The following is a 19,080-nucleotide window of genomic DNA, read 5'->3' on the forward strand; positions in this document are numbered from 1 at the left end:
TTCAAAAGGACAAATTATATGGTATATATTAATTCTGAGTCAATAAGTGTTTGCTCAATATTCTTCTACCGTGTGCTTCAACTAATTAATAATACTTTTTATGTTTTTTTGCACTTACTAACTGACTCAAGTTCGAAAATAATGAAATTTAAAGCCTGACCGAATATTAAGGTGAGTACCTGTAATATGTCTACGTTTTATGTCATGTATGCCGTATTTTTGCACTTTCTTTTGTCATAAGTAAGTAGGCCTATTTGTATGTAAATATGTATCTGTTTGGGAAGGAGTCATTATGATACAGCACTACGACCTTACAGGTTTTTCATGCAACCTCGGAGCAAGGCGCATTTTCAACCCACTCCGACTGTCTATGGTAATTTATGCGAAGTATTCAGGTTTTGAAGTCGGCCTGAGTAGCGCAGTCGGTATAGCGCCGGTATGCCGGAATTTTGTCCCGCAGTTCTTTTTTACATGTCAGTAAATCTACTGGCATGAGCCTGTCGCATTTAAGCACACTGCATGATCGATCTGCTTACAAGTTTAGCCGCCGATATGCCAAAAGAAAAAAGTGTAAGGAAATATTTATTGAAGAAATAGATTTGTGGAGACAAAAAATGTTTTTCTATTGTGCAATATGGCTTTTTGACACATTACTTTAAATGTTAAATGTTACTGCATAGCTATATTTCAATTTTAGCGCATATTTCAACAGTTTTTACTGCATAGTTGCATGAATATTTTCAGGTTTTTAGTACATAATGTTCCGTAGTCTAATAATAATAATAATAATAATAATAATAATAATAATAATAATAATAATAATTATTATTATTATTATTATTATCATTATCATTATTATTATCATTATTATTATCATTATTATTATTATTATTATTATTATTATTATTATTATTATTATTATTATTATTATTATTGGAGGACTGACTGTTATTCACAGCTTATTTCATTCCAATCATTAGACACGATTAAATCTGACAGCAAATTGTATTTATTAATCCTAATTACCCTAATTCCTGTATAGACGTTACACGCCATCATAGGGAATACCTCAAATTTCCTATCACTTTTTTTAATTGTTATGTATGAACTTCATTAGAATTAACTGGGAAAGAATGACGTTACGTTATACCACAGTTTAGTATAAACAGTCACGAAGCTCAATACGTAGTAAATATGCATCCATAGATAGTTGCTAACCACTAGGATCGCTAATATCGCCTCATTACAGACAATACGAAATAGTACCGGCACAGTCTTTTGTTCCTAGCACCCTCACAGCTTCGTGACTGTATATACTAGACTGTGGTTATACTTGGAAAGAGACGAGCAGCTAACATTCAATAAACCAAGAAGGTTTAATTATCTTGGAAATACGCCTAACTGCGAATAATGCCTGCCAATAAGAATCAAATTTCCATCAGGTGCTATGATTTGGTCTTGGCATATTATTAATTCATGTCCAGGCCTAAATTAGAACGCGAAGCTTTTAATTCCACAGAATAAATAAGCTATCTACTCGTTTCTCGTATGTATCTCAGTGTCTGAGGCAGCCTTGCAAACGTCTACACGTGTGCCAATAATTTACATTTGCCTCCTCGTTTCTGGAGAGTAAGCAGAAATGAAGCTCGTACGCCTACGCTCTCACGAATCAGCTGTAGATCTGGTGCCAGACATACAAGAACGCAGCGGCGAACAGCTGGTTGCAACCATTCCACGTTGCTGCGGTTACAGGAGCGATCTATATCCGCGATAAAACAATAATATCTCCTAACAGTCTTAAGGTTAGGCTCCGTTCGCAATGCGCCCCATTGTATGCACGTTTTGCAGAAGTTTATTTATCTAAGAACTTAGCAGTCTGTGTATATAATCAGCCTCAAGCACATCAATCAGTTCCTTTACTGGGCGAAGCAATAACGGGTTTCAGAAGAATTTTTTTTTCCTGAATATACTAATCAATAAGGAGCGGATTCCTATGTAATTAAATATTCTTTTTGCGTGTGATAAAACACAATTAACAAAGTTAAAAATTTCGAACATGAAGTTTCAAGTTTAAAACCCGAATTTTATTTCACATAAAAACACATATTTTCACAAAAAAATTATGTAAATACATATTTTCAGGAAATCTATTATAAAAACATAAATCTTGGATGAAAGAGTAATGGAACGGAGAAAAATTCTCTCCGGCGCCGGGACTTGAACCCGGGTTTTCAGCTCTACCTGCTGATGCTTTATCCACTAAGCCACACCGGATACAACTCCGACGCCGGTTAGAATCGTCTCAGATTAAGCTCCAACTCTTGGGTTCCCTCTAGTGGCCGCCCTCTGCACTACGTCATAGATATCTATGAACGCAGGACCGAAGTCCACACATGTGCTGAGGTGCACTCGATATGCAGAATATCTGCATGGAAATATCATATGTACTTCGGTACATTAAAATAATATATATGATATGCGTAAATCACTTCGTGATATAAGACGGCGCTTATTCCGTCGGATCCCGGCCAACTAGTCACTCATATCGAGTGCACCTCAGCACATGTGTGGACTTCGGTCCTGTGTTAAGCTTTCCTCGCCATAAAAATGAATCTTGACATAGTCTCACTTACATGAATTAATGAACTTCTCAGCCAAATGCCTAAAAGGATTAACTCAATTTAAAACTGTAGAGCAGGCAACGAAAGAAAACCTTTCATCACGTGCCTTATATTCAAATACAATGAGTGATCTGATATTTTCCGTCAATGACTTAACATCTTGTACAGACGTGGACAAATTATTAGCAAAATTGAAGATTTTTATTATATTTTTTTACAAAATATGATTCTTCAATTCAGAATACAGTTGACATTTTTGCGTATTTACACATTTAAAAAACGAAGATTTGTAATGTATATTTTCAAAATTTCACTCTTCAATTTGGACTACAGTTCATATTTCGGATATTTCCAAATTATTAGCGAAACTGAAGATTTTTATAATATATTTTTACTAAATTTGACTCTTCAATTTACACTGCACTGACATTTTTGCATATTTACAAGTTACTGGCAAAATTTAAGATTCTTGTTATATAGTTTTACAAAATTTGACTCTTCAATTTAATCTGCAGTTGATATTTTTGCACATTTACAAGTTATTAGCAACATTGAATATTTTCATTATATATCTATATATATATTTTTTTTTTCAAAATTTGACTTCAATTTAAAATACAGTTGACATTTTTGCATAGGCCTATTTCTATCTACTGTAATGATAGAAATATGCAAAATTGTCAACTGTAGTCTAAATTGAAAAGCCAAATTTTGAAAACACAATTATCATAAAAATCGTAAATTTTGTTAATAATTTGTCCACGTCTGTATATAGGTGTGAATCTTTATATTACATATTTATTCTAGGTATTAACGTTTTCGTCGTACCAAACGACATCATCAGATACATGACTGAAATACAACATAATAATCTAATGTATCTGATGATGTCGTTTGATACGACGAAAACGTTAATACCTAGAATAAATATGTAATATAAAGGTTCACACCTATATACAAGATGTTAAGTCATTGACGAAAAATATCAACTCACTCATTGTATATCAAAGACTTATCTGATAAAATTTCTTCAAAATGAATTGTAAATTATGTTCAAATGTTTTTTTACTTTGTGTGTGTGCGTATATTTGTTTATTTATTTATTCTGGCGTAGTTAAGGCCATAAGGTCTTCTCTTTCACCTGAAATACAAATAAAATAACAGAAAAATGAAACTATAAATAAAGTAAAACCAAACGAAAGTTTATACAGGTTACAGTCACATAAAATTTAAATGAGTTAGTATTATCTTGCAGCAAAACAAAAACACTCATCGGTCCCTATACGCCCACTTAGCATTATCTCAATATTCTACAGATCTTACATTTTATCTCTGCCGGTCACTAACCGTTAAATTTCTTAGTCGTGAGAGTCAGCGTATTAAAAAAACATTACAACCTTTCGACCGTTTCCTTTCTTCCCCACTGCAAATGTTACGTTGCACAGAGGCAGAGATGAAATAATTATAAGATCTGTACATTGATCTGAAGCTGTACATTTCACGTAATTTCATGTCTATGTGTGCTTTCACTTGAATTTCAGAGACAGATGATGATAAACAGGGAATTCCCTTGTTCCCAATCTGAACCATTGAGATGTCATTATGAGCCAAAATTTTTCTCTTTGTCGGTCGTACCAAAGAATCAATATAATGAACAGAAGACACAAACTAATCAGTAATATATTCTCTTACATTGTCTATGACTCTCTCCCAACGCTGGGGTAGTATTTCGATTCCGATCTGAAAAAATCTGCTAGTTTGAACTTAAAGAAATCGTCAAGCCAAGTTTGAAGTTTGTAAAGCATCTTCGTTATGAAAGGAGGTTCCTTGAAGACTGAAGTCGCAAGACGAAAGAATCACCTCACAACCGAGCTTCTGCACAACTACGTTCATCACGTTAGCGGAGTGCGGGAGTGCATTGTGTTACAGCAGCACTTGATGCAATCTTCCCAGTCGTTCTTCTTCACTTGCGGCCGCAAGGCGTCTGAGTTGTTGGCAATAAATGTCAGCAGTTGTGGTTACATTCCTGGGTAACAATTCGTAGTACACAACTCCTGTTTTATCCCATCAGATGCATAACATCATCTTCTGTGGATGGATACTAACTTCTGTACGAATGTTGTGTGTTGAAACGACAGAACTATTTTCTTGCAGTCCTTTCTCTTCTGGTATTCTCCTCGTACACGGCACAAATGTTTCGAGCCGTCTCCGCTGCCTTTGCTCCTGTATTAAACTCAAACAGAAGAATATCTCGGAAGTTTTCGTTTATTTCCACTTGACACTCATCTTCTTTAGCCCACAAACAGTAAAAACTTCCTTCAAATCCGCAAAATTCAAGGAGTATTTACAAGCACAACACTTTAAATAACAAATGATAACCAAACTCCTAACAACGCAGTGTTGTGACAATGAACAAAAACGCTTCGAAAGTATGCATCAACCTAATAAATAGTTACATTAGGATCGACGGCAAAATTTACGAGCAAAGCAGGTCCAAAATCAGAACGGACAAAGAAGGCGACAAATTCAGCAAGGTGATGGAATCTTGCAAAATTATTAACCAGTATTCTAAAAGATATATTCCGTAAACTGGATTGGAACAGACGACTTAGACTTAATAAAAACGTAAGGGGATTAACAAATCTAAGATTTGCTGACGTTCTGTTTTCAAAAACGGACAAGGAATTAGAGAAGGTGCTACACGATCTTTGCATTCATAATAAAGATGTCTGTCTCACTATGAATCCCAACAAAACTGAGACCAAGTTTAACGGACCCGAAATCCCTATCATTGTCAAAAAACGAAGCTATCGAATACGACTAGGAATATGCATATCAGGATCAAAAATATAACCACGCAAGAAAGCTCAGACGAGGTTTGTTATCCCGCGATGGCACCTGTTTCTGGTTTTTGATGTGAAGGAATCAACGGCTTCCAAGCGTTGGAATTTTTTTTTTTCACGCGGAAAGTGGGACATGGATTGAAACAGGTGGTAATGTGAAGATGCAAAATCAGGACTATATGCTGGATGTGCTAGCAGTTCTATTCTTCCCAATTCCTGTATTGTTTCCATGGTTGTTTGAGCAGTATGGGATCTCGCATTGTCCTGTTGCAAGAGAAGTCTATTTCGATTAACTAAAAAACCGGATATCTCCAAACTTCATGAAATCGTGCTAGCTCTTGAGAATAAAGAGTCTCATCCATTGCATGTCCGTTTGGAACAAACTCCCAGTGAATCACACTTTCAAAATTACACCAGACACTTAACAAAGGCAGAACCGATTTTATTTTACGACGACTTTGGCAGGCTGACGGCGATCTTGCCATTGTTTGAAATAATATATCAGAATTGCGGTAATGTGCCCATTTGTTTAGTTGTTATTTAACAACGTTGTATCAACTACGAGGTTATTTAGCATCGATGAGATAGGTGATAGCGAGATGGTATTTGACGAGATGAGGCCGAGGATTCGCCTTAGATTACCTTAGATTCACCTTACGATTGAGGAAAACTTCGGAAAAATAACCAACCAGATAATCAGTCCATGCGGGGATCGAACCCGCGCCCGAGCGCAACATCAGACCTGCAGGCAAGCGCCTTAACGGACTGAGTCACGCCGGTGGTGCCCATTTTTCATCATGTGACAAATCTCCTGATAAATATATCATCCATATGATTAGCGATAAGCTAATGACAGACATCCACTCTGCGTTGAGCCTGTTCAGGTGTCAGTTCATAAGATACAGATTTACAATTTTTGTATGATTTTCTAATCGTCTTAATGAGGCGGTGTATTGTATCTTTTGAAGCACCAAGTTCTTCTGAAACTTACGAGTACTTTTTTGTCGACTCTCAATATTCCATACCTTAGATCTTCCAGGACTTTTAAATTTTTAATGTCTCCTCCTCCTTTATTGAATTACTGGAACCATCACGCTCACTAATGACACCTTGACTCTCGATTTCATCTATTATTCGAGCCGCGGTAGTAGATTTATAATTTTGTTTCCAGTGGTGCTTTAGAAGGACTTTAATCTCAAACTTTATCACCTCTATTTTAAATTCTTTGTATTAACAATTTGACGATTGCCACATGCTCACAATGTGCAATAATAACCATACTGTCCTGTAAATTGTATTGCCCAACTAAAGAAAGTCATTAAAATCTTACAAAACACCAAACTTACAAAACCGATGTTACTTATTATGAGACGACGTAAACAACAAAACGCCTTATTTCTTTCGACAAATTTTAATTTTGTCATACTGTAATAGTTATTTAAATGTATTGCACAATAAAGAACAAAATGTGATTCATAAGTTACATTTATCAGTTGCACCAAAGTCATGACTGTAGCCTACATACTGGATCGAGATGTCCTTCGCCGGACACTGAGTTTCTTGGCCTGGTTAAATGCAGCAGGGTGTCCATTAATGAACATGCAGCATTTTGTAACGAAGAACTATCCTTAATAGCCCAGATGCAGAAAAAATTACAAATTCGAATAATTTTGAATGCGCTTCATACACTTAAAATAAAATACTTGGCATTAACAAACAATATCTTAATTTCAATATACATATATGCGGTTATACTCTGTGGTCTCGCGATTGTTATGGCTAGCCATTGGGTCCAAGGTTCGTGGATTCAAACCCGGCGGAGGACCATAAATTCCTTAATATAGCTTCCTTGGCAAAGGGAGTGAAACTAGGACGTCCGTGTGTAACAGTATACTATCTCTGATAGAGAGCTCCAAGTAAAATTTGTCATCCATTTATTGCCTACGTCGATGCTGAATAACTTATGCAACTGAAAGTGTCGTTGATGGATGAAATGGCTGAGATTCCTATTTTCTACAATTTTTACACTAGAGACAATTTTTTGTACAGTATATAGCAACCTCTTGTTTTCAGCGTTGATGCTCCAAAGCTTCGTTATTATCAGTTTAATAATTCAATATCAATATAATATTCAAGTGAAATGTGACTAATATTAGTGAAACTGCCGTTAGGTCATCATCATTAGGCCCCGGGAAAAGTATTGCTATCAGCTTAGTATGCAACATAGCATACCTGCTTTGAGAGGGATGGGGTAAATAACGATAGACAGCGTGACGTTGGCAGTAGTGCAGTTTGGTTCATGAGAAATGAAGTAATACATGAAAGTTTCATTATTTGTGCATCCTTTTGACTAGTTTCCAGTGATTAGCTATGAAGCTTACAAAGTGCAATTCTAATTTTATTCTCATTAAGAGACCTAAATATTTAATTGTACTTGACATAATAGTAATAATATTATTTACGTATTGATGCATTGCAATGAATTATGATATGCATGTGCAAAACATGTAACGTGTATCATATTCGGATAACGTGTTTCAAGAAACTTAGCAGATTTCTTCATATAGCCTGCAGCATCTGTAACATATAGTAACACATTTTCGAATTGCACACATGATGGCCATAGCAACTCCATAGCACTATCAAAAAGTTCACATGTGGTGGAATAATTAACCCTCTCTAACACTTCACTCATTAAGAGATAGGGTCTACAGCAACATTCCGAACTAAGGGCACCGACAACCACATTTGCAACGTGACGTCCAACGGAGTCCATGCTTTCATCTATAGAAAGAAACCCATATCTTCTCATTTTGTAATTTATACTTCACTTCACGCAGACATTTCTCATATGCATGTTGCACATACTTCTTCCGCAATGTTGCTTCTTTAGGAATTTGTCTTCCAGTGTACTTTTCTGAAAAGCCATGGAGTTTCGCGTTTTCTAATTTGTTTAACGGAATATATTTTGAAGCAATAAATGCGTCACACATATCTTCGTAAAATGTTCGTTCAAGTGTAGTTGTGAAGGAGATTCCTGCTGTGCCTTGCTTAAATTCTGTTGTCTTTTACATGCGCGTTTATTATTATTGGTATTTATATGCTTCTTAACGTTGCATGATATATCGGCTGCCAATTTCACGTGACACAATTCACAAAACAGTTCATTACCGTGGATGGAGAAAACACACTTTATTGACGAACATATTTCCTTAGTGCTTTTATCTTGCGTACTTTCGGTCTCGGCATTCTGAAGACCCGTGTCGATTGCTTTTGACTGCGTTGTACTAAGCTTCGCCGGCACTACTCCTACCTGCACAGTGATGCGTGCAAGAGTCCTCGGTTCATAAACATTAGCTATACTACATCGCGCGTTCCCCTGTAAGCAATACTTCCTCCGGGGTCTGATCATCATCAGTTATTTTTGTTAAATGATATTGCGGAAACTTCTTATTTTAATGAGATGTAAGAAAATTCACGATTATTACGTTAATGTTCAAATTAAATCTGGCAAATATTGGTGAAATCGGCAATTATTTGTTGATCGGCAATGTAGAAACGACTTTTATTCTAAGGTAATGTTAGAAAATTGATGATTGTTAAAGTAACGTTCGTTAAGTGAAATCTGACAAACTTGGTAAAATCAGGAAATAGCTCATCAGCTGATCGAGATTGTACAAACTGTTCCTACTTCAAGAAGATATTAGAAAATTAACTATTGTTAGAATGATGCCTGTTAAGTAAAGGCTCACAAATGTTGGTGAAATCGTCAATTTGTTGTTCGATGTTCTTGAAACTGTTGCTATTCTAACCAGTGGCGGTTCCTCGGGGGAGGGAAGGGAGGAACGTCCTCCTCACATTTTCTTCTTTTGAAAGTAAATACCAAATAAAATATGTGCTTTGAAATTCGAGGAAGATTCGATAATTTTTAAGTTCACAGCTATAAGAAAAACTCGGTTGATCGAGTTTTAAACGACGCGTGCTCATGTGCTGTAGAAAACTGTGAGAAAGATGCGAGATTGTCTGCATAGAGGAAAGGCACTCCATTCCTCCTCTACTGCAGTTAACACACATAGACAACAGCGCACTAGCGGCCAGAGAAAGAAGCAGAGTTTTAAAGCAAGTAAATGAACGGAGAGGAAGGAGATCCTCCTTTGAATCAGTCATGGGCACGAAATAGAAACCGACTGGTCGTGCAGCAAGCTCGCTACCGCTGCCATCTAACGATCTTGCATTCAACCAGACTATAACACATCTAGGAGGAGGCACAATAAAAACAGTTTTAACGCAAAGCTATAAAAGACACCATATAAACTTTTTTTTTTAATTATAAATCAAAAATATTATTCATTGCACTTTATATAGGCTACTATTCATGGTTTGAAACTTTCAAGGATATTTGAAAGTTAAAGTCAGGTTTATCTAAAACAAAGAGGAAACAAAGGGAAACACTGAAGGAGGAAGATTCGATCCGGTGCTGTGGATTGAATTCGGCGTAGCTCAGTTGTCAGAGCGCTTGGTACGTAGAACCAAGGACCCGGGTTCGATTCCCGGCGCCGGAGCGAATTTTTCTCCTCAAATATTAAAGAGGAAGTAGTTCTATGTTAGTATCGCAGATCTTTTTGCCCCTGAAATTCACTTCCATTCATTGTGTACTAGACAGGGCAACAGCCAAGTTGTCAGTTTTGTACAAATATATTTGAAATTGAAAGTAGTACTCCAAACTACATTATTTTTTTACATAAAAAATTAATTGGTCACCGGCAACTTTGAACAATAACGGTAGTAAACTTTACAGGAGCTGATATTCTTCAAAAGCATGTGATACTGAACTTTTAAAACGTACATGTGGCAACACAGACCACGTGGGTGGGTGCAGTGTTCTCGCTTTCCTCAGATTATTTCCCATTCCCATTTCCGCGGTTCCGGTTACGTGTTAGTAGCTAGTCTCTTCCAACACGTGTGATGCTGTAGTGTGCTCGAAAAATGCTGCGAGGTGAATTTTCTTGTAATTGTTAATTTGTGTAATTATTTAACAAAGAATGGAAGTGAAAACATTATATATTTTGGAAAATTTAGGAAACTCAGTTTACAAGAACAGCTTATTGCTATACAGAGGGAAGACCAACCCCAACACTACCTGGTCTTACATGTATGCATATTGGCTAATTTGTAGCCGCCACTGATTCTAACAACATAATATGACGATTGCTAAAATTGACGTTCAAGTAAAATCCGACGAACGTTAGTGAAACCGGTCGTTCAAGGAGAGAATATTGTGATATGGCAGTTCGTGCAGCTACCTTGCTGGAGATTCAGTTTTATCAAAGTAATTTTGAAGCAGGTTGGAACTGACTAGATCTGAACACACAGCCCCAGGACATCCCAATTCACCTTGAGATGAGGTTCTTGCAGCGCTCCCAAGATTTCGTGCGTGCAGTATTGCCAACATGGAAAAACAAGTAATAGAACATCCCATTCAATGCTCTTCGAACATGATCAGCTAATTGTTTTAATCAAGGGAACTGATCGTCAATTCCTAGCATGTTCTATTAGATTTTTGGTGTATTCACAAATAAATTTCTTCTAAACTAAACATGAGACAGAATAGGAGTAACAGAGACCACTTTAGTTTATCAGCAATTCTCTTCCTTAGGAATTTATTTAAACGTTGGTCACATTTATTAGATTTTTACATGGTTAATAATCTCTATCAATCCATTTAACGAACCAGAATAATCCTGTAATAATTTATTTATGATACAAGTGTTAAAAGTATAATTTTATTTCGTGAATAGGGATACTTTCGATGTTACTTTCTACTTTGGCGAATGTTTACAAATTACTGTATAGAGCAGGCCTGCACAAGGTTTGCGCTCTCCGAGCCGGCTCACAGCTCATGAGCGGAATGCAGATATTAGCTGCGCTCTGTATAAGGGTGGACTGAAAGAAGGGGTGGATCTCGTACAAAATAAACACAAAAAGAAGTACTATTCCCGTTCAGTGTTTACAATACTATCTTGGACTATTATTAATTAATAAAGAAATATTTATTTTACAGAAGTAATAGAAATTCTATAGCTACTTAAATGTACAATATCATTTTGTTATATTTTTATTTATCAGTACATCAAAACGAGGTTTTATGCTGTTTGCAGCTGAAAGGAACAGTACCCTACTGATCATAATGGAACATCAGTTACAGAAGTTCGATGTCTGCCTTTATTAAAGTTGATTATAGAAAACAGTTGCTCACAAATATAAATGTTGAGCCAAACATAGCAATCATTTTCACAGCCAGCCTGTGTAGTCGTGGATATTATTGCTAATGTTTAGTCTTGTAAAACTCAACCAGGCTAGTAGTATTATTCCAACGATCTTTAGCCCTTAGGTCATATTGAAGATCAATAAGTTCGAGCTGTAAATCGTTAAATGTTAAATGTTACGTTCCGTCTTTTAGATTCCTCCATACTGTACTCTAGTAGTTGGTAAGCAACGTGAAACAGTTACTGAGAATAGACCTACACATTGCACTCCACTAGATAATTGAGTGGTCGTTTTCCTCTCCTCTACCTATAGCAAGTCTGTCATTCTGACGTATCTTCCTCTTCGTTTCGGCGACGGCGAGCGGTAAACACCTCCCTCTCGCTCCGAAAGAGCGCGCGCTCGTTGAGCGCTGTTTGTGCTGGCCTGGTATAGAGAGTTGTGAGATTCGTGTTACAAAGTTGTCACCTTTCAACAATGAAATTTCTTGTTATTAAGTGAATGCCTCTGATTGAGGTTCTGGCTGATATGTACAGCCTTAGACACAAAAAATGACCTCTTAGCGTGAATTTGTCTACTTCGGGCAGCGTCTGGTTCATACGACTAGGGAAAGGATGTTTATTTTGTATCTAATTTTCTGTTAAGTTAGTTTCTATGTATTTTTTATGCTCGACCATGCCGAAATGTAGTAATTATACACCTGGTAGTAGCCCTTTAATGCACCTCATTAAAGTACACCTATTCATTATAATTCAGTTGTTCAGCCAATGAGAAATCACCATTGTACCATTATAAAACCGCAAGTATCGACTATTCTTGGATATGTAATCGAAAGACAATTAGCGAAAAGTCACGGAGGCTGGAAATCCAATACTGTCGCAGAAGGTTATGTTGTTACTATAATAATTAGCGTTAGTTGTAATAATATTCAAATAAATTCAATTTGTCATCTCGTTTTTCAATTCTAAATCAATTTCCAGGTTATATCAAGCCTAATGTTCATGTTATTCTCTAGATTATATCAAGGTCAATGACGTTCGTGCCTCGGAAAAAATCAATACTTTCGCGTCTGCGCACATCTCACAATTCAGGTCAGTTCCGCTCCTCACTTACATAACCATAACATGAATACTTATGAATAATTTCAAGTTAGAAATATGGTCGAGTATAAAAAGTCGTATGAAACTTGCCTATAATGGTAATTAAGACGTTCGTATGAAAATTATGAAACTCGCTTGCGCTCGTTTCATAAACAAACATACTCGCGTCTTAATTAATACCATTATAGGCTCGTTGCATAATGTACTATTATTATTGTGCAGCCCTTAGGAAGTTCATTTTCTATTTAGCCAATATTGTACGGCGGATTATAAATTATCTCACTTGTTTATCTTAATCCATGTGTCAGTATATCTCAATTGATTGGCACGGTTGAAAAAGCTTCTAAAGCTATGATAATCCCTAGTTCATCACTGTTAAAACTAGCAGCTTTCAATATGGGAATAAAACAAAATGCGAATTGAATAGACTTATCAGACGTAAATTTGTTTGCGCTTGTATATATTTTAAGACTGTAATATTCATGTTAAGAGTTGAATTCTATTCTGAAGAATCCCAGTATTAGCAGTAACTCTTCTTAATCCTATATACCGGATGATTAAAAAAATTGTGCGCTGGATTAGTGATAGGGCCTACACCGGTATGTAAAGTATTTCACCAGTTTCGGAAATGAAACGATGGTTGTGTTGGTTTTAATGTTTTATTAATGGATCTTGATATCAGAAGGTCTTTTATATATAGTTCATTTTTGGTGTAAGAATGAAAATTAATTTGTCTACAAAAATTTGGAGTCTTAAGAATGATTAATTACATTTACCTGCACAAACATGCTGGAACAAACACCTTCCAAGTTTGAATTTAAAAAATCGTGACATTTCTGATCAGTTTCAGCATCATTCTTTCTTCTTTTATAGGAGAAAAAATGTCAGAAGGAAATGAAATAGAGAGAACAGTACAAGGATGCCCTTTATAACCTACCCTGTTCAATATCTACTTGGAGGATTTAGTGAAAAACTGTTTTCAGAATATGGGGGGAGTGATAGTAGGAGGAAGAAGAATAAGATTTGCTGATGATAAGGCGTTGTTAGCAGAAAAGGAGATGATACTAAGGGATATGCTGCTGGAGCTAAATGACAGCTGTAAGCAGTATGCAATGAAGATAAATGCCAACAAAACGAAAACCATGGTTATAGGAAGAAAAGTAAAGAAGGTAAACTTGCGAATTCTAAATGAGGCAGTAGAGCAACTGGACAGCTTCAGATACTTGGGGTGTAGTATGAGCAGTAACATGAGCTGCTGTCAAAAAGTCAAAAGAAGATTAGCAATGGCAAAGGAAGCTTTTAATATAAAAAGGAGCATCTTCTGCGGACCTCTGGAAAAAGAACTAAGAAAGAGATTACTGAAGTGCTTTGTGTGGAGTGTAGCACTGTATGGGGCAGAGACATGGACATTACGACGAAGTGAAGAGAAGCGACTAGAAGCATTTGAAATGTGGCTATGGAGAAGGATGAAGTGTGTGAAATGGACAGACAGAATAAGAAACGAAGCTGTGTTGGAAAGAGTGGGTGCAGAAAGAATGATGCTGAAACTGATCAGAAAGAGGAAAAGGAATTGGCTGGGTCACTGGTTGAGAAGAAACTACCTTCTGAATGATGAAATGGTGAAGGGGAGAAGAGTTCGGGGCAGAAGAAGATATCAGATGATCGACGACATTAAGATCTATGAATCATATGAAGAGACAAAGAGGAAGGCAGAAAATAGGATAGACTGGAGAATGCTGGGTTTGCAGTGAAAGACCTGCTTTTGGGCAGAACACTATGAATGAATGAATTAAATTAAATACCTTACTTAATAATACGTATTATCTTCTTTTTATTGATTATTGACATTATTGTTTATCTATTATTCTATTCGCGATACAGTCTTCTTGAATGTCCCGCGAGCTTTTCATTTCTTATGGATAGGTAAATTAATTAATTTACCGACAAGATCAAAACCTCTTTTAATATTGTCTATAATAATAATAATAATAATAATAATAATAATAATAATAATAATAATAAAGATAACTGTGATAATCATAATAAATATACATTTTTTTCCATTCGGTTTTGTAAGTGCTACAGAATGTGCTTAAATGTATATACATATCATTTCGTAAGAACTCGCGAATTTGAATAATTGGGAAGATAATTTAGCAAAATGTTTGTTATGCAAGTACAGCTCCCCTCATTAAAATACCAAATGCAGATGCAAAACAAATCAATGTCATTGGTTGCACTTTAACATACATACACACAGTAATATGAATCCAGACGACTTTATAATGAGCGTGCTGCCATCTGTACAAACAATATATGAACTGCTCCAAGAAGCATTTAGCTTCTCAATTTCGATATATCAAAAGTGAACTATAATCAATGTGTGACTTCCGTAACGAGAAAAAGAAATAAAATAAAATAAATGCTATATTATGTACTGCATTGTGAATCATGCAATGTTAACATGTTACACATAAAAAAAATTAGGCTAGTTTTCGAAATTAATTCTTGATTCATTAATACAGTCTTAAAAGTTTACTATTATTTTTGGCATCCTTGAATTTTATTACATCTAATTACACGTTTCTTGCTAATTGAAGAGTGTGATCCCAAAACGAGCTAAGTCCATTTTCATGAAAGGACTGGGGTAGTTTTTTTATTATTATTATTATTCTCCGGTCTGCGGACTGAGCGAGTTTTCAAGTGAATGCACAATAACAAACTTTTATACATCCTTTTAGACAAGGATTGGCGTTGTTTTGGAAGGAAACACGCTTAAAATATAATGATAGACGTCTCAAACATAATCATATACCGGTAATATGTATAAATCATAAAAATTGGCCAAATGAACAGAGCGAGTTTTGGGATTACATTCTTCAATTTTATGCGGCACTATTATCATTGCATCTAACTATTGGAAATTATTAGAAACTGGGGAGCTAGATTATGTGTATTGTGTAGGGCCTATATGGGTCAAATAGCATAGGTAGATAGGCTACAATCGCTATATCATTATGAACTGAAAGACCATCTTATTATGGTAGGGGTGATCAAGAATTTAAAATCAAAACTAGACAACAGAGAACAGATGTCGATAAATGTTCATTCCTGAATAGAACTATAAAAAAAATTCGAATAAGTTGCCTGCGGTGACTTTCGAGGGAGCTGTTCTTCCCTAGCGAAATTTACAAGTAATTTAAGATATCACGTAATTTTTATCAGTTATTTTACGACACTTTATCAACTGCTATGGTTATCTAGTGTTTGAGTGGGATGGTGATAAATTCAGCGAAATGAGTCTAGGACCCAACGCCGAAAGTTACCCAGCATTTTGTTCTTTTTCTGTGCAATAGATTAAGAAAAGATATTCACTATTTTGTCATCCTACGAAATTACTTGACTGTCCATACTTTACGACTGATTTACTCGCATTAGTACAAGCTATATTACAATATCGCATTGTAGGATGGGGTAGTGCTTATAGTACCTCCCTCATGCCAATAACTCTGCTACAGAAAAAAAATAATAAAAATATGCGTTAATAAACCTCTTGATTATCCTTCAGAGCTGCTGTATTCAGAATTTAAAGTAGGCCTATTTGACTTCCATCAAATTTATAACAATGTCTTATTGAATTTCGTACATAAAAACCGAAATATATTTAATTTATAGCCTATTCACATAAATATAAAATCAAAAGATCAGACAACATATGCCTGACAATGGCGAAATCTATCACAACTGTAGCATATAATCACAGTAGCAACTTCGGTCCAAGACTTTATAATATGATAATAGCTAAATTCCCATCATACAATTTGGTAATGCTCCTTATTAAAAAAAAAAAACAACAATTAAAAAATTGCTGTTTAGAGAGAAAATTTGAAATTCAATTCTTGTGATGTGTGTTTTTCCTTCTTTTTTTCTTGTTTACTTTTCACTCTGTTATTTAATAAAATGTATTAATATTATGTAGAATGACCCCTGAATACGAGTATGTAACTTACCCTTTCTGGGGGTGCTACAGTGTTATAAATATAAAAAAATATGTATCTTTGTTCTGGCACTGAAGTATTATTATTATTATTATTATTATTATTATTATTATTATTATTATTACTATTAGTATTTGCTCTTAATAGGTTGAGAGAGAACTCTGAAAAAATCTCAACTAGGTAATTTGTCCCAATTAGAATTAGAACCCGGGCCTACTTGTTTCACGGCGAGGCATGCTAACCTTTACTCCACAGCGGTGGACGGTATCATGTAAATTAGCTAATTAAGTTGATACGTAACTAATTAACTTTGCACGTAATTAATTAACCTGATATGTAATAAGTATGTAAGTTTATGTGTAAGTAATTAAATAAATGTATAATTAAGTGATATGTTAATATATTTTTGTAATTAAACTGACATGTAATTAAGTTCAAGTAATTAAGTTAATGTGTAATTAATTAAGTTGATGTGTAATTGATTAAGTTGATGTGTAACTAATTAAGTTGGTATGTAATTAAGTTAATATAATTATATAATACAATTATTAAATTCATATGTAAATAATGAAGTTGACAAATTGAGTTTATTTTAATTATTTAGGTTTGCTTTAAATAATACTTCCCTTAACGTATTTTATTATTACTATTCTTCTTGCTCTATTATTCTCGTATTATTATTGTTATTGCTGTAACATCTATGTAAATGTCTTTTGTATTAGATTATGTGACACTGCCACCTGGCATACGTAATTCGCAGTTGATAAAAAAAACACACACACATACACATACACATACATAATATACTAAACTACAGATTTTATAAGTAGGCCTATTTACCTGACTACAATGCTTGCGTTCTGTTGAGTAGTAAAGCTATTACGCCATTGCACAAGAAGATCAAACACACGGTGTAGTTTTCCAAAACAAAAAATTATAATTTCTAAACTGAAAACCGAGAGCACGAAACACGACGCTGTTTACTGACTTCGCAAATCGCCTGCACCCAGCTCTTCCTCGGATCCCACTGACGCACTCCAGAGACGTATGGTCAGCCAAAGCTAATTTTAACTGGAGTATAGACGATATGCAGAACGCGGTAGTAAAAAGTGGCATATGTGTAGGCAAGGATAATATATAGGCCACTTAAATATCACCGACAAGGTGTTCAGTTCTCCGTAATGAAATCAAGAGAATTTCGCAACCTCCAAAGAAAATTAATTCCCCTCCAGAAATAATAATAATAATAATAATAATAATAATAATAATAATAATAATAATAAAAATTACAATATATTAATTACAACACTAACACAATCAATTAGTTTTGTTATAATACAGATTTAAATGTATCAAATTGTGCACAAACTTCAACGCATTAATATTAACAATGTATTAGATCGTCTAATAACCAACGTCGATTTTTTAAGTTTGGTGTTTTTTTTTTTTTAGGATTTTAATGATTTTCTTTAGTTGGACAATGCAATTTAAGGACACTATAGTTATTAATGCGTATTGTGAACATGTGGCAGTCAGCAATTGTTAATGAAAAGAATATAAAATGAAGGCGATAAAGTTTGAAATTAGAGGCCTTCTAAATCACTACTGGAAACAAGATTTCGCTGGTGCCGCGGCTCAAAGAATACGTGAAGTCGAGGATGAAGGTGTCGTTAGTGAGCGTGTAGCACAACGATGGTTCCAGCGTTCAATAATTCAGAAGGAGACATTAAAGATTTATAAAGTTCTCGAAGGCCTAAGGTATGGGAGAGGCCTATTGAGAATATACGCAGAGTTTTGGAAGAAAATCCACACAAAAAGAAGTGTTCGTAGGTTGTTAGAAAAACTTAGTGCTTCAAAACGTACAATACATCGCAACTTTAAGACGCTTAGAAAATCATACAGAAGTTGTAGATCTGTACCTCATGAATTGACACCTGAACAGACTCAACGCAGAGTGGATATCTGTCGTCAGTTTATTACTGATCCTATGGATGATAGATACATCAGTAGAACTGTAACATTCAATGACAAATGGGTATATCACCTCAACCCTGGCACAACAAAACAGTGTCTCGATCCCCGTCAACCTGCCAAAGCCGTAGATTAGTAGTGTCAGAGTTGTAAGCTCCGAAACCGGTTGTGGTGCTAGAGACGTCCAGTCGGAGCGTGAACTTGCTTATGTCTGTGGAAGCACCGGAGCTCGCAACGAGTTATAGTGGAGCGCTCCGCTCCGTTTAGGCTGTGTCTGACAACG

At 35.4% G+C, this 19,080-nt stretch overlaps 1 protein-coding gene across 2 annotated transcripts in view; it reads right to left on the minus strand.

Annotated features, from left to right (window-relative positions):
* Positions 1-17,849, minus strand: part of LOC138695268 (sodium/potassium-transporting ATPase subunit beta-2-like) — a 197,951-nt gene extending 180,102 nt beyond the window's left edge. For both annotated transcript variants that reach the window (XM_069819719.1, XM_069819713.1), the window contains exon 1: positions 17,667-17,849. The gene's annotated coding sequence lies outside the window, so the exon portion shown is untranslated. The remainder of the gene's footprint in view (positions 1-17,666) is intronic.
* Between the last annotated feature and the right edge of the window lie 1,231 nt (positions 17,850-19,080).

The sequence above is a fragment of the Periplaneta americana genome, chromosome 1, assembly GCF_040183065.1.
Source record: "Periplaneta americana isolate PAMFEO1 chromosome 1, P.americana_PAMFEO1_priV1, whole genome shotgun sequence".
Classification (NCBI taxonomy): Eukaryota; Metazoa; Arthropoda; class Insecta; order Blattodea; family Blattidae; genus Periplaneta; species Periplaneta americana.